This window comes from Balaenoptera borealis (assembly GCF_965194805.1).
Source record: "Balaenoptera borealis genome assembly, chromosome: 6".
NCBI classification, from domain to species: Eukaryota; Metazoa; Chordata; class Mammalia; order Artiodactyla; family Balaenopteridae; genus Balaenoptera; species Balaenoptera borealis.
Window position 1 is genome coordinate 53,067,559 of NC_138863.1, and position 13,979 is coordinate 53,081,537.

At 38.5% G+C, this 13,979-nt stretch overlaps 1 long non-coding RNA gene across 1 annotated transcript in view; it reads left to right on the forward strand.

Moving 5' to 3' along the window:
• LOC309631331 overlaps positions 1-13,979 on the forward strand; it is a 60,521-nt gene continuing 46,542 nt past the window's right edge. The window contains exon 1 of the long non-coding RNA XR_014246200.1: positions 1-13,979. This exon is cut by the window's right edge and continues 36,488 nt beyond it. This is a non-coding gene — a long non-coding RNA (uncharacterized lncRNA).

Consider the following 13,979-nt stretch of genomic DNA (forward strand, 5'->3'; position numbering starts at 1 on the left):
AAAAACAAATGGGTGTTTGACCAAATAGCTTTGGGAAATTCTGAGTTAAACAAAGTTAATCAATTTTTTTTCCTTATTGTACAACTTCTCACAGCCTTTGATATGTAAAACTATAAGATTAACTGATTGGTCTGTGTTAATTTATCAATTATTACATGCTGGATAAATTACATGGGGATCTGATGGTGGACAAAAATAAAAACAATGTTTGCCCTCATGTAGTTTTCAGCCCACTGAAGGGAGACCAACATCTATAGAAATGATTATGTAAATAAATGTAAACTTGCAAACAAGAGAAATGCATGAGAGTTTGTAATAAAATTCCAATGAGAATTGTGAATATCTAAGGAGGGTAAAGTATATACTGTTTACAAACATAATTTGATAACTGCTCATTTTTCAGGGGAAGTTTTTTTTGGGCAGGGAGGATGAAATGCTGTATTAAGTGTATAGCTGAGGTTGAGAAACAGTATTGAGACATCGTTGAGAAACAACGTTCAAAGAATTGTCTTTGAGGAAGATTCTTAACCTCTGTCTTCTCATCCAAAAATGAGAAGTTTTAACTCACTGACATTCAGTGACTTTTCTAGTTGTATATTGTATGATTAAATAACTCTAACTAAAATATTTAGAAATTTGAGAATATTGTTTGTGATTTCTCCAGGACCCACTGCTGTCCCTTCTCTCTTTGCTGCTCACCTAATTGGTAATTACTCCCTTCATTTGAGTGATAATATGGTAAATGGAAACCATAAAATCTACATTAGGAAATTTTGCTACTTATTGCCAGGAAGTAGATTAAAGCTATTGTACTCTTCAGCCTAAAGTTATGGCAAAATGTGACAAAAGCCACCCTCTTTACTCAAAGAATAAGGTTTAATGTCAATAAAACATTTGGGATGGAGAATTAGTCCACATTTTCTTTGGTGAGTACTATAGACAATAATTGTGTTGAATTTTATATATAAAAACTTCTATAATCTACTAGGAGTTCAAATAACCTCAAAATATTGAAATGATTTTTTAAAAAATCAATGAAAATTAACACAGATTTCTGTTTTAAATGCCATTTTCCAGTTAATCTCTATAAAAAACTGATGTCTGTTTCCCATTTGTCTCCTCCTTAAAATAGCTTTACTGTGTGCCATGTATGTCTTATCCTTCTCGGGTAATATGGATTTAATAAGACATATGTCCTTATGTGTAGTACTTGGAAAGCCCTTTTCATAATTTGCTGTTTTAGGTCACACACATCTGGTGCTATTTTGACCTGGCAATTACATATAGTTCCTTCCTTAATTTCTTGGGAAAAAATAATAACATGACAAATTGGGAGTATGTTCCAATTAGCTTTTAAGTTTCTCCCAGTTGGGTGGACTGAGCAAGAACTTCTATAAGCATTTCCTTCTTAGAGCTACATAAAACTTTCTCACCCATTTTTCATTGTCAAGAAATGTCTTTTTAAATATCCAAAAGTCAAGTTTAACGGTAGCATTCTAACATTAGTTCAATAAGCCACTCTACAAGTTGAGGCAAATATATTTCTCCCTGAATATTATGTGTCAGAAGGTCTATCATTTAGCCCTGGCTCTACCACATACAAACTTTGGAACTTTTGTCAATTCATCCCACTGCTATTAGTTTCTTTGTGTATTTTTATGTGGAAATTAAATTATGTGGTCTTCACACATCACAAGGTTACTTTAAGAAACAAATGAAACATATGTGGAAGTGTTCTTTTATGTGAAAGTGTTTTGAAATATAAAAATAATTTTACAAACAAGAGATACTATTTGTTGATCTCTCAAGATTCACCTTATTAAACTAAACGTCTATAAATCAACAGGACCTTATTAGATACTATGGAAGATATGAAACATGTATAATGCAGTGTTTTTCAGTTATAAAAGGTGACCTTAAAACACTTCAACCAATTGAGAATATACTACTACAAATTAAATACTATATACTATAAGCAAGAAGTAGAATAGCTGCTTAAAGAAGAAAATAATCAGTGTAAACTGGAATAATGACATACTAAATAGTAACTGAGTAATCAGAAAGGATTTGAATAAGTGCAAAGCAAAAGAGCAAGACAGAGAAAAACCTTCAGAGGGGCAAGAGTAGGCACAAAAAAGTGAAATGTCAGAATGAATGAACCACTTCTCAGGTGACATGGTCAGATCCTTTAAAAAGAAAAAAAAGATCTCATTCTGGTCTTTTGTACAAATTTGACTCTCTTCTACCCAAAAGGAATATATGCAGAAATTCAGGACCAACAAATCATTAAGAACACTTTGTTCTCATACACCTAACACCTCCTGTCTCTCATTATTCTTCTTCCACCAAAACAGTGTGGACCATTTTTGGCAGCCTGTCAACATGCAACCTGTCACCACACTAATTAATGTGTCTACAGCTAGAAAAGCAATGATAAAAAACGACAACCTGATGTTTCAAATTTAATGTCTGACAGCCACTTTCCCAAATACAACCTGTGGAATTTATAAATCAAGAGGAAAATCTGTTCATGTTTTCAAATCAAGGACAATATGGTGACTCTTTGCTTTGCCTGACGCATATAGCACCGTATCATTGGCTAGGGCAGCTCTGGTATTAGAGTAAGGGAAGCAAGGTCTCAGGGATAAGAGAAACATAAAGTGTATGTTTCGTCATGGTGATGTTTGGGATTATCATATAACTGGGGGCAATCATAAAATCACATTTTGTCCGTAAATTTTGTCACGGTTATCTCAGAAACCTAGAAAGAATATACATGGGGCATGTTGGAATCCCTTTATAACGTGCTCTTGGGCACGCTTTTCCCCAGTGGAGGAAAGCTCACACGTGCTGCTCTTCCTCACCCAAGGGAGCTCAATGATCCCTAGGAGGTAGTCTCATCACTGCAGGACAAATCACAGAGTAGTTTTGTGATGCTACTGAATCACTTTTGTGCTGCCTCTGTTTCCCTACTGGTTTCAAGCTACAACTAAGTTACTTATTAAGCAAAAACTTTATCTTGAACCAATTTCACCTTTATAATCCCTCCAACCCAGCACCCCTTGATATGTTTATTTAACAAAATTTATATAGTACCCTTGATGTTAGAGGTGCTTTCTGGGGACTGATGATCCAAAGACATATCATGCCTGGTCCTGAAAATTATTTATCAAGGTCACTGTGCACTTGCAATATTATTTTATTTACCACTATGTCAAGGCATCTTGTTTTGTTTGCCACCTCCTTACCTTCTAAAAGCACTAAATTTTGTTTAGAGACTCCCTTTCACCGATAGTACAGTCAGAAAGAGCTACCAAAGTCCCTCACCATGGACCTCATGCCATTTCAAGGTTTGGCATGGAATGGTGGGGATAGGTGTGGAGATGGAAGGATGCAGGACCTAGTAGCTGCTACCTACCATGCTGCCTAACTGAAGAGAAATGAGTGAAGACTGGTGTTATCCCTTCCAGGGACCCATAACAACTAAACATGACTAATGGATTAGCCATCGGCACCAGCTTCCTCATCAGCTGCAAACAGTATTTTACTCAATGAATGAGTAGAATAGTTCCTCACCACAAAGAGATTCTGCCTCTGAATGCAGTGGAGATTTTGCCTTTGAAGCCATGATAGTACAATATTGAATCTTCACTAAATGCAATTTACCTTATAATAAGTAACAGCCCCATGGAAGAGCACTGCTGTAAGAAGGGAATTATTATTCCAGCTTTATAAGGTATTTGTCTGAGCTGTAAAAAAATGGTTGAATCTTAGTCAAGCTATGAGCACGATAGCAATTTCACTCTTTCATGCCTTTGCACGTGATGTTTTCTTTGCCTCGAAATACCACTTCTCTCTGGTTGGAGAACCCAGCTTAAATGTAACCTTCTGGGTGAAGTTTCTTCTGACCTCTCTAAGGTAGAGAATACTCCCCCCTCTTCTGTTCTTTCATTACGTATCTTCACTGAACAGACTTATATTAGAACACTGATTGTTTGTTTTAATGGTCATCTCAACTCAGCGCTAAACTCCTTGAAAACAAAGACATGTTTATATTTGTTTCCTCCGTGCCAGGCTAATAGCAGAGACTCAGTACTTGTTTGTGAAATAAGCATTGTCATGGTCACATAAAGTAAGTGGCAAACATTAAATGGACAAGGGACAAGAGCCCATAACCATCTGTCCATGTCCCTCTTGACTGCCCCAGCTGTGAAAAGGTGGGGGTAACCACCACTATTTATATTATTCATGTTGATAATATCAATTCTGGAGAAAATGGATGTCAAGGGCAGCCTTAAAATGAAAAGGTATCCATTCATTCAGAGAGGCATTCAGTAGACATTTACCAATTAATCACTATGTGCTATGAAAGGCAAGATAAATGGCACGGTCCTTACTCTCAAGAAGACAAGAAAATAAATCTTCACAATACAGGGTATTAAGTGTTGAGCACTGCGATAAGAAAGGCACCTACTCTACACTAGGTGAGTCAGGGAGGGATTCTCCGGAGGGTTATGACCAATGCCCTTGAAAGACCAAGGGGACTTAAGTGTGACGAAAGTATAGAAAGCATTCTGAGTAAATGGAAAAGCCATGTGAATGTTCAGTGTTGGGAAAGAGGCTAGCATGTTTGGGGACTAGAAGTAGTGCGGCCTGGGAGATAAAGAAAGAAGAGGGAAAAGGGGACGTCTACCTGGTTACAAGCTAGTGAGGGGAAGGTATGAATGCCATGTCAACGAGTATCAGGTCTTTAAAGGTTCAGTTTCATGATTTCTAACAGCATACTCCAGCCAAGTTCCAATAGGGCAGTGTTGCCCAAATCACTCAGTCTGGGATACCCAGTGAAATTTGTCATACTTGGGGAAATTTTTTTGAAGGTTTAGGACAATTATACTAATCCTATTTATTATAATTTTAAAAAGTTGATTACCTCAAAAATCCACAGGACAGATATACCAAATTTTTTTTGACATAGATGTTTAAAAATAATATTTAAAAATTTTCTTTTAAGTCTAGAATAAAGGTAAATCATCAACTGATTCTAACATATCAGCATGGCTAGTTTGGTAAAATGGACTCTATACAGCAATTTTTGAACACTTTATATTGACCAGATGTGGATGAGTGACTTAGAACAAAATTAAAATGTCCGTAAGAATCTTCAATAGTAATTTCCTGGGCTGACCTTAGTTCAACTTCAACTTTCTATAAGAAATGCGACATTTCTGCTAACTCTAATTCCAATCTTTGTCTCTGAATCCCCAAATCAGCTTTACCTCCCTCTAGCATACAGCTGTCATTTTACTAAATCGATGGGCAGGAGACCTACTCCCCTCTTGGAGAAAATCAGGGGACACAGAAACAGTCTTATTTCCAAAACAATACCTAAAGAGCAGAATGTAGAACTTCCAAGGGACATTATAATTGTTTAAAAGGCAGAAAAGCCTCATATATCAGTTCCAGTGGTAGAACAATCAACTACATTGTACATACACAGTCAGATTCATTCATAATCTGTGCTAGTATTTCCAAAAGTCTCAGAACCATGTTTGAAAATTTTTAATGGATCATAAAATAAAGCAAATTGTGTACATTCATTTAAATCAAGCGAATCTGAACATTTGAGGCATGATCCTAGTGCAAAACTCAGTGCTTGGCCTCAAGTAGTATACGGAGATGACCCAAGTACAGGTCTCATTCCCAAGAACTTTCAGTGTATAAGAGCTGATAGAGCTCTCCCTCTCTGAATATCCCTTCATTTTAAATGTAAAATGCTTATTCATTGAATAGGTACTCCAAAACCCCATGTCAAGTTTTCAAGTTTGTAAATATTTTAAGGCTTCTGGAAAGACAACAAGTAAGAGTGGTGAACTAGGATTGAGATACGCTGACCACTTGCTTCTGAAGTTCATTAGAATGTCTTTCAGGAATTTTCTTGGCAGGCAAAAAAAAAAAAAAGCCAACACGTCTATCAGTACATTAAGACTATTGGGAGAAAATGCAGGAGAGGGAGAAGAAAGTACAAATAAAAGAATACATTTCTCAATTTAAAGATTTCTGACTGAAAGTCCTAGATTGATAAACATATAAAAATATCTTGCAGGGAAAAATGTTGTACATGTCTAGATCTCAAGATATTTCCGAAATATTAATTTTCTCCACACATTTGAGACCAGCAGGCATCATTTCTGCTACTGGTGAAGAAAAGAGCCAAGTTGCCTAGGGCTCTGCAGCTTGTTGCGGTGTGAACCAGAACTAAAATAGGATTCTTGGCTCTCTGGATTTCTGATATCCAATTCAGCAGACTTCAACTTTCCACTAGACACTCTTGCAAGTTAAGCAGTTCTCATGTCAGCTTGTAACCAGCTGCTTAAATATCCTGTCAACTCTTCAAGTGTTATAAGTGTTAAGTGCCTAGGAACCTAGTATGTCCTAAGGACTAGTACCTACCTACCTTGCTATATTGTTTGAATTTAGGTAGTAGTAAGAGTTCAAGAAGCCATCACTTCTATAAGTACTGCATATTAAAGTTCTAATGCTAATATCTTATGGAAAGAAGACGTAACTGGATAAAGGCTGAGAAGCCTTAAGTATTTCCTTAAATAGGAAACCAAATTTCTAATGTTGATACAGTGAGTTATTATTTACAAATATCAATACAGTTTATTTTAAAAAAGTGAAAGAAAAAAACAAATAATTGGAGGGGAGTAGGCATGTATGCATATGCGTGCTTAGGTTGAAGCAGAATTTTTCTACATATGTCACATAACCAGTTTATTTTCTATGAAACTGACTGGTTGTTTGACGTTGAATACATACAATATATAAAAGTGCCTCATATTTAGATTTTTTTGGTATTAAGTAAAAAAATCGCTTAGAAACATGTTTCTTATTGGCATAACTGAAAAATCTGGAAGTTAACAGAAGATGGAAAATTGAACACAAGGAAAGTAATGTAAGGAATGTAGAGGGATGGGAGGAAGAAAGTGACATAATGAGAAAGATGAGGTTAATGTGTGTTATTTTAAAAGTACCATTCACTTCACAACCACTTATTGAGAAATTACTATTCCTAGGCACTTAACAAAATATCATAGAGCTGAAATTCCAGTGGAGAAAGAAAATAGACATCAGATGTATAGTGTGTCAGGAGGGGATGAAAGTTAGCTATACTAACATTTTAAATAGAATTAGTTTAAAATTTTAAATAATAGATTAAAATTAAAAAGTTTTTTGGACAACTTAAAATAGAAACTGTTCATGCATAGTCACATATCTATACAGTATATACAGTTCATAATAGAAAGGATTTCCATTAGGTGTTCTTTTTAGTGTCATGTCTTTACATCCTAAGAAACAACCTAAAACAATGCTTCTTTTATAATGAACTGCTACCAAGATAACCCACTGATTTATAGGGAGACCTCTCTCTATATAATCTTTGAAGTAATAATGTGGCCTTCCTTCTCACCTCCAAACCCCAATTTTCAAAGCCTTGTGCTTTGGGTCTTAACTGCAGTGTTAAGCAGGGTCTACTTGGATAAGCTCAGACTCCAGAATTAGTTTGATAGCTTTATATTCACTCCATAGAGCCCTGGATCTCTGTGACAATTGATTAAAGAGTGAACAGGTAAAGGTAATGAAATGACACCACAAAGGGGACCTCACCAGGGGAAGATGACATACAACTCAGTGGACCATTAAATTACCTCTCTTGATTTGTTCCAACAAGATACATACAGTCTTAGTCTGCATGTTTTGTATTACTACCATGTATCTGAAGCTCATTCATGGTTATTGTATTTATTTCTTTTTAAAATCTCCAACTTTGCTTCAAACTCTCTTCAAGCAAAATAATGTGCATAGTGGAGTCTTTTGCATGATCACATCCTTTCGTACTTTAAACCAAAACTTCTTCCAAATTTACATAGATAGCATTTTGAATCCCCAATATCTGAATTGGCAGAACTGTTGCACATTCATTCATTTGTTTATATAATCATTCATTCAGTCATATAACAATATATATTGAGCCTTTATAACAATATTAAGGTACTGTGCTAATATATATAGATATAGAAATAAAAGACCCATTCTCTCTAAATCTTGAAGAAAGATAGATAAGGTTGAAGACATAATTAAGTGCTCTTATAGAAATATGCACAGAGTGAAGAGAGGTTGGCACCTAATTCACCCTTGGTGTAGGTTACTGGACAAGAGTTCCTAGAGGAGATGACACTTGTCTTGAGTCTTGAAGATTAAGTCATATGGAAACAGTAGGAAGAGCGGGGGGAGGAAAAAACATCTTAAGAAGCCTTCCTGGTTCCCAAAGGAATTAAAGATGTTTGGCAGGAATCTAGGCCTTGGACCCCAGGTCAATCTTATGGTTATTCCTGAGTGATAAATTCTGCCTTTCTGTTTCTATGTCTAGAATCATCTGTTAATGGGTATATTTATGTGGGCTCAGAAGTGGCAATTGGGGTACAGTCAGCTGTAGGGAGCAAGAATGAGTTTTCCAGAAGAGAGCTGGGTTATGGGCTTCCACTCAGGGAGCCAGGTCAGTAACTGTCATTAACAATTGCTTTCTGTTAACAAAAAGCCTTTTGATATATACTCATTGTGCTGCTTGATGATGTGGGAGGCCTCATGGGTTACAAGGCCTTCTAACTAGCACTCCTCTGTGAGCTAAGATAAGGCAAAAAGCTGGATTTGTCAGAATAGCTCCTGGTTCTTCAAAGCCATCTGAGGCCCCAGAGTGCACTATTACCTCCACGTAGTGTGAGAAACCCATGATCTGCCTTTCTAGGGGAATGAAGGACATCCTCCCACATTTATTCCTTCCATGCTGGAAGCCTAGGGTGTTGGCATGAGTGCAAGGTGGGATGGATACCCCTCTGTTGCGGAGCCAGGTGATTTGGGGTGGAGGCTATGTCTCCAAGTTCCAGTATCTGTAGACAAAGTGGATTACCCTGGTATAAGCCCAACTTTCAGGGGGGCATTGGGTGGTCCAGGGCAATAGTCTCCAGTGAAAAAAGTCCCTGTGCAATCCACTGAACTTCTCAGCACCTTTGCAGGCCATTACTGGAGCACTTCTGAATTTCTTGTGTGCAACATGCATCATGCAGAGCCAAAGGTGCTGCCTCAGGCTTGCTGCTCACTCAGCTCCTGCTGCCACTGCTGCACTGTCTCCCTGCACCATATCGTAAGTGGCCACTTGCAGAGTTTCTCTGGTAATACAAGAAAGTGTGCCGCTAGCTAATCCCCCTTCCTCCAGGGTGGTGTGGGGAGGGAAAAAGGAGGGTGTGTGGATTTCTTTTTTAACTTCTCACACAGTATATATAGACAGTTCTATTCAAAGAGAAGGGAAAAGCAATGGTTCTCGCTGCTGCTATCTTTAACTGTGCTGTCTCCCTTCTCCTTTCCATCAAGAAAGAAGGGGAAGTTTTCCACTTCTTCTTATATGGCTGGACCTTTGCTTAGACAAAACTTAATGACCGAGTCCTCCAGGTTCAGCACTTGTTATGTAGAAGGAAGAGCCTTGAAATTGAGAAATGTCTTTTCTAATTCCATAAAGCTTGGCTTTTTTCAAGACTACTGTCTTGCTACACTTGACAGTAAATTCTTCGTTCTGTAGGTACTCGGTGGTGCCCTCCCTGGGGAAATACACATCACGGCCCAGCATGAGAGGTAGAAGGCAACAAGAGAACATGATACACAGGAGAAATAAAAATATATTCATTTAATATTTGCAAAAGATCAGCCCTATATCACTGAGAAGGAATGAGGCCCAAAGATTCAAATGTATGATAAATCAACAGGAAAATGAGAAGAAACCTAGATATGTGGGTTTATAGGTATAGAGCCGCTATATCACCAGGCTTAATAGGTCAGGTGGTTTTCGATGGGGTCTTGAGCAAGTATATTTCAGGAATGTAGAGAAGAGCCAAGTATCACAAAGCTTTGGGAATTAATTATCTATAGGTAAGGAAGGGGTTCTCTGCAAGGTGTGTGTAATTAATTACCTGTTTTTGCAGGTGTGGAAGTCAGGCATCATCCTGGCAGGATGTTTATGAGAAGGTGTGTAAGTTCAGTTGGGCGCAGAGAAAACACTATTATAACCTCAAAAAGAGAAGCAGCTCACTACATAATGTGCTTTCTGACAGAAAAAGGTGAGCCTTCTTAGGTATTAATAAAGGAGTAATCTAAAATAAATGAAGGAAACAACTGTACGTATTAGGCCACACTAAATAACTGGAATAATTTCTACTACTCCATAATTTGGATTTTCTTTCAAATGCTTAATGGTTTATTCCTATATCTCAAACCATCTGGGAATATGTGAGTTCAATTAGGAATCAAAGAGTCAAATGCACACTGTTTTTAGTCAGATGCATGTTGGAACATTTGGAGGTCATGGGAAAAACGAGTATAATGAAGAAAAGGGAATGTTGCCATTCTAAAAACTAATGATTTGTTGCCATAAGTATAAGGACTTCTGAAATCAAAGGTACTGAATTAATTATAATACCTCATGGCTTGAAGAGCTCAGAACATTCATTGATAGTTCATGATGATTTTACTTCATGTTATTAGATTATAATTAAAGAAAAATAAATATTTCGAACTAAGAAAACTATGATTGGTCTGATTTTTGCTCCTACCCTCAGTATGGAAGAGATGTAGGCAAGGTAAAATGAACACAGAGAATTTCTCACAAATACTACTACTACTGATACTACTATAAAATTGTTACACATATGCTTTTTTTTGTAGCAAACCTGAAAGGGTCTTGTCTCTACCTTCAAATTTCTTCAAACTGAGAGGAAGTTTACCTTTTGGTCCTCACTCTTCTCTTATACATGAGATTTTAATTATCATTATTATTATTATTATTATTGAGGAGAAAGAATCACCTCTTACTCCTTTGCTCCTACTTCTAACCAAGATATTATTGCCTTATCCTTAAATCATCTTCCTCTGGACTTAGCCTGAGGAACTCCCTGGATGTCTGACTCGTGCTGGCCACAGTCTGCCCTGCAGGTAACTGATTCAAGACCAAACAGCTGTTTCTGTACAGGGAAGGGAAATGGGAAGACAGCAGGGACCACTATGGACTGAAAGTCTACATGTTGAAATCCTAATGCCCAATGTGATGGTATTTGGAGTTGGGGCCTTTGGGAGGTGATCTGGTCATGAGAGTGGAGCCCTTATGAATGGGATTAGTGCCCTTATTAAAGAGCTCCTAGAAAACTGTTCCTGATACAGTGAGAAGTCAGTAATCTATGAACCAGAAAGCAGGTCCTCACCAGACACCAAATCTGCCAGCGCCTTGATCTGGGACTTCCCAGCCTCTAGAACTGTGAGAGGGATCAAATAAAGGCATCAATATTCCAACACATTATTCTGCCGTGCTATGGTATATACAGTGTTTATAGGCACAATGTGGGGAGAAAGGCCTTTGAAAAAAGATACCACGTAGAGACTGAAGGAAAGGGAGAGAGTAAAATGGTAGCATAGAGAATGAGAACTGCAAGTTGTCAAGTGTTCCTCTCTCCTTTCCCTTTTTGCTGTGCCCTGCCCATTGTATCTGTAGTGGTTTGTGTAATTGGGGCTGACATCAATCGTCCTTTATAGCACTGCACTCTCCGGCACGCGTGCATTAAACAGAACATCAGATTAGGTCTATGTACATTGCCAAAAAAATGAGAAAAGAAACAGCTTAGAAAACATAGTGATACATGTTATTTTTTTCTCTCTTTTTCTTTTCAGTCAATAGATTTATTTGGGTCTGCCCATACTTTGGCAAGAAAGCTTATTTTGTGCCACATGAGTCAGTTAAGATGAGAATAGCAATTTGTTTGAGCAGACATGGGAATGCATTGCTTTGGAAGCAAGGTGCCTATCTATGTACTAGAGGACACCATTACAACAAGACGACATGAACATTTATAGACAGAAGGTATATATCTGGACTGATGAATTGAGACGGAAACTCTTTCAGATGTCTGTTCCAAATCCTACGTGAAAGAGATATAGAGATAGAGATGGAGATAGTGATAGAGAGAGGCAGAGGGAGGGAGAGAATAAATATAAAGAAGGACCTAACAGTCCTGTTGTGGAGAGTGTGTGATGAGAATGAAGGATGGGACCAACGTTAGCATCAGCACCAGTAGTGCTGATGGCTTAGGCTCAGAGCATGAGCTTAAGCTCCAGCATTAGTCAAGGAGCAGCTGAGTTCTCTGCCAGCAGTGGGAGTCAACGGTGTAACGTGGGATATAAGGTTCAGAAAGGCTGTGGGCCAAGCAGAAGGAGACAGAGACCTGAGACCTTCAAAAGACACAGAGAGATACTGACAATCTCAAAACTTACTGAGAAAGATCATAGATCTGAATAGAAAAATCTCATAAAGGTTCCATGTTAAAGAGGCAGCCCACCTCATCATAAAGCTTAAAAAGAGGTGATGGGGTAGAGATACCTGGAATTTATAAGAAAAACAATTCTTAAAGAACAAAACAAACAAAAAACTCCTTTACCACTGGAAGGCAGAGAAACAGGTTTTATTTTTGATGTCTTTAATCTTCTTTCTCTCTGTCCCTGTGCATATTTTTCTCTGTCAGCATCTGGCCTCACATAAAACAGCTGTTCACATGAGATGTCTGGATTGTAAATCTTTTTTTACTGAGGACCCTGCAGTTTGCTGCTCAGAACTAGGTAGCAAGGTTAAGTAATCTGATAGTAGGAAGGATCACCATAAACAAACAAATAAAGTAACACCTTGGTGAGGTGGTTACAGTGTTGCTCTAAGTACCCCCAAGATGCCCTTCTGTGGGCTTTCTGGTTTTCTGACTAATTCCCAAGTATCTTCCCCCAGTTTGGTTTAATACTAGGAAGTAAATGGGAAGACCACCTTTCGGAGTTGGCCTGTCTTAATCTTCAGAGTCTCATACATTCAGAGTGTCCCTGTTTTATTTTCCAGGGAAGAGTCACAGTTACAATTTAACACTTCAGCCTGACCATGATGGATATGGCCAGCCAGCCAGTGCTCTGAAGATGTTAAGGATATAAAATTCAAGCAGCAGATGTAGCCCTGAAATGCTACTCAAAATCCTCTTTCTGGTCATCTTCATATTTCCTGCTTCTAGCCCGTGTTTCCTGACCCCTTCTCTCTTTTCGGAGTTTTACCCTAGATTTTAATTTTTTTCCCCGGTAATCTCAGTTTGAGACATATGATCATATTACCAATATCTTGGGCTTCCTGCTCAAATCTTGGTACTACACGCTCTTGATTTTGGAATTCCATCAACTCTGGATTAAAGACACAGCATTAGCATCAGCACCAGTAGTCAGAGGAAGAACTGGTCAAGCCAGGCAGAACCTTCAGTTTTGCCAGGGATGACGGCTTGAGAAGGATATAATCTAAGTAGTACCAATTTCAAATCTGCACCCACGTGTGCCTCAGCCATGGAAGCACGCGATCAGCTTCCAGAGGCACCACTTTCCCCTTCGCGAGTAGAGCCTGAGTACAGAATGTCACCACCCTTTGCCTAACTTCATCAAACAAGCCTTCTGAAAGGTCTCCCATCCTCTAGCTTTCTTCTGGCTTTAGTCCATCTTCTCCAGGATGACCCAGCCGTGTGGCTGACAGGGTCTTGGTGCTCTGGCCAGGTGTCAGGCCTGAGCCTGTGAGGCGGGAGAGCCGCGTTCAGGACACTGGACCACCAGAGACCTCCTGGGCCCTCGTAATATCAATCGGTGAGAGCTCTCCCAGAGACCTCCATCTCAATGCTAAGACACAGCTCCACTCAACGACCAGCAAGCTACAGTGCTGGACACCCCATGCCAAACAACTAGCAAGACAGGAACACAACCCCACCCATGAGCAGAGAGGCCGCCTAAAATCATAATAAATTTACAGACACCCCCAAAACACACCACCGGCCACAGTCCTGCCCACCAGAAAGACAAGATGCAGCCTCATC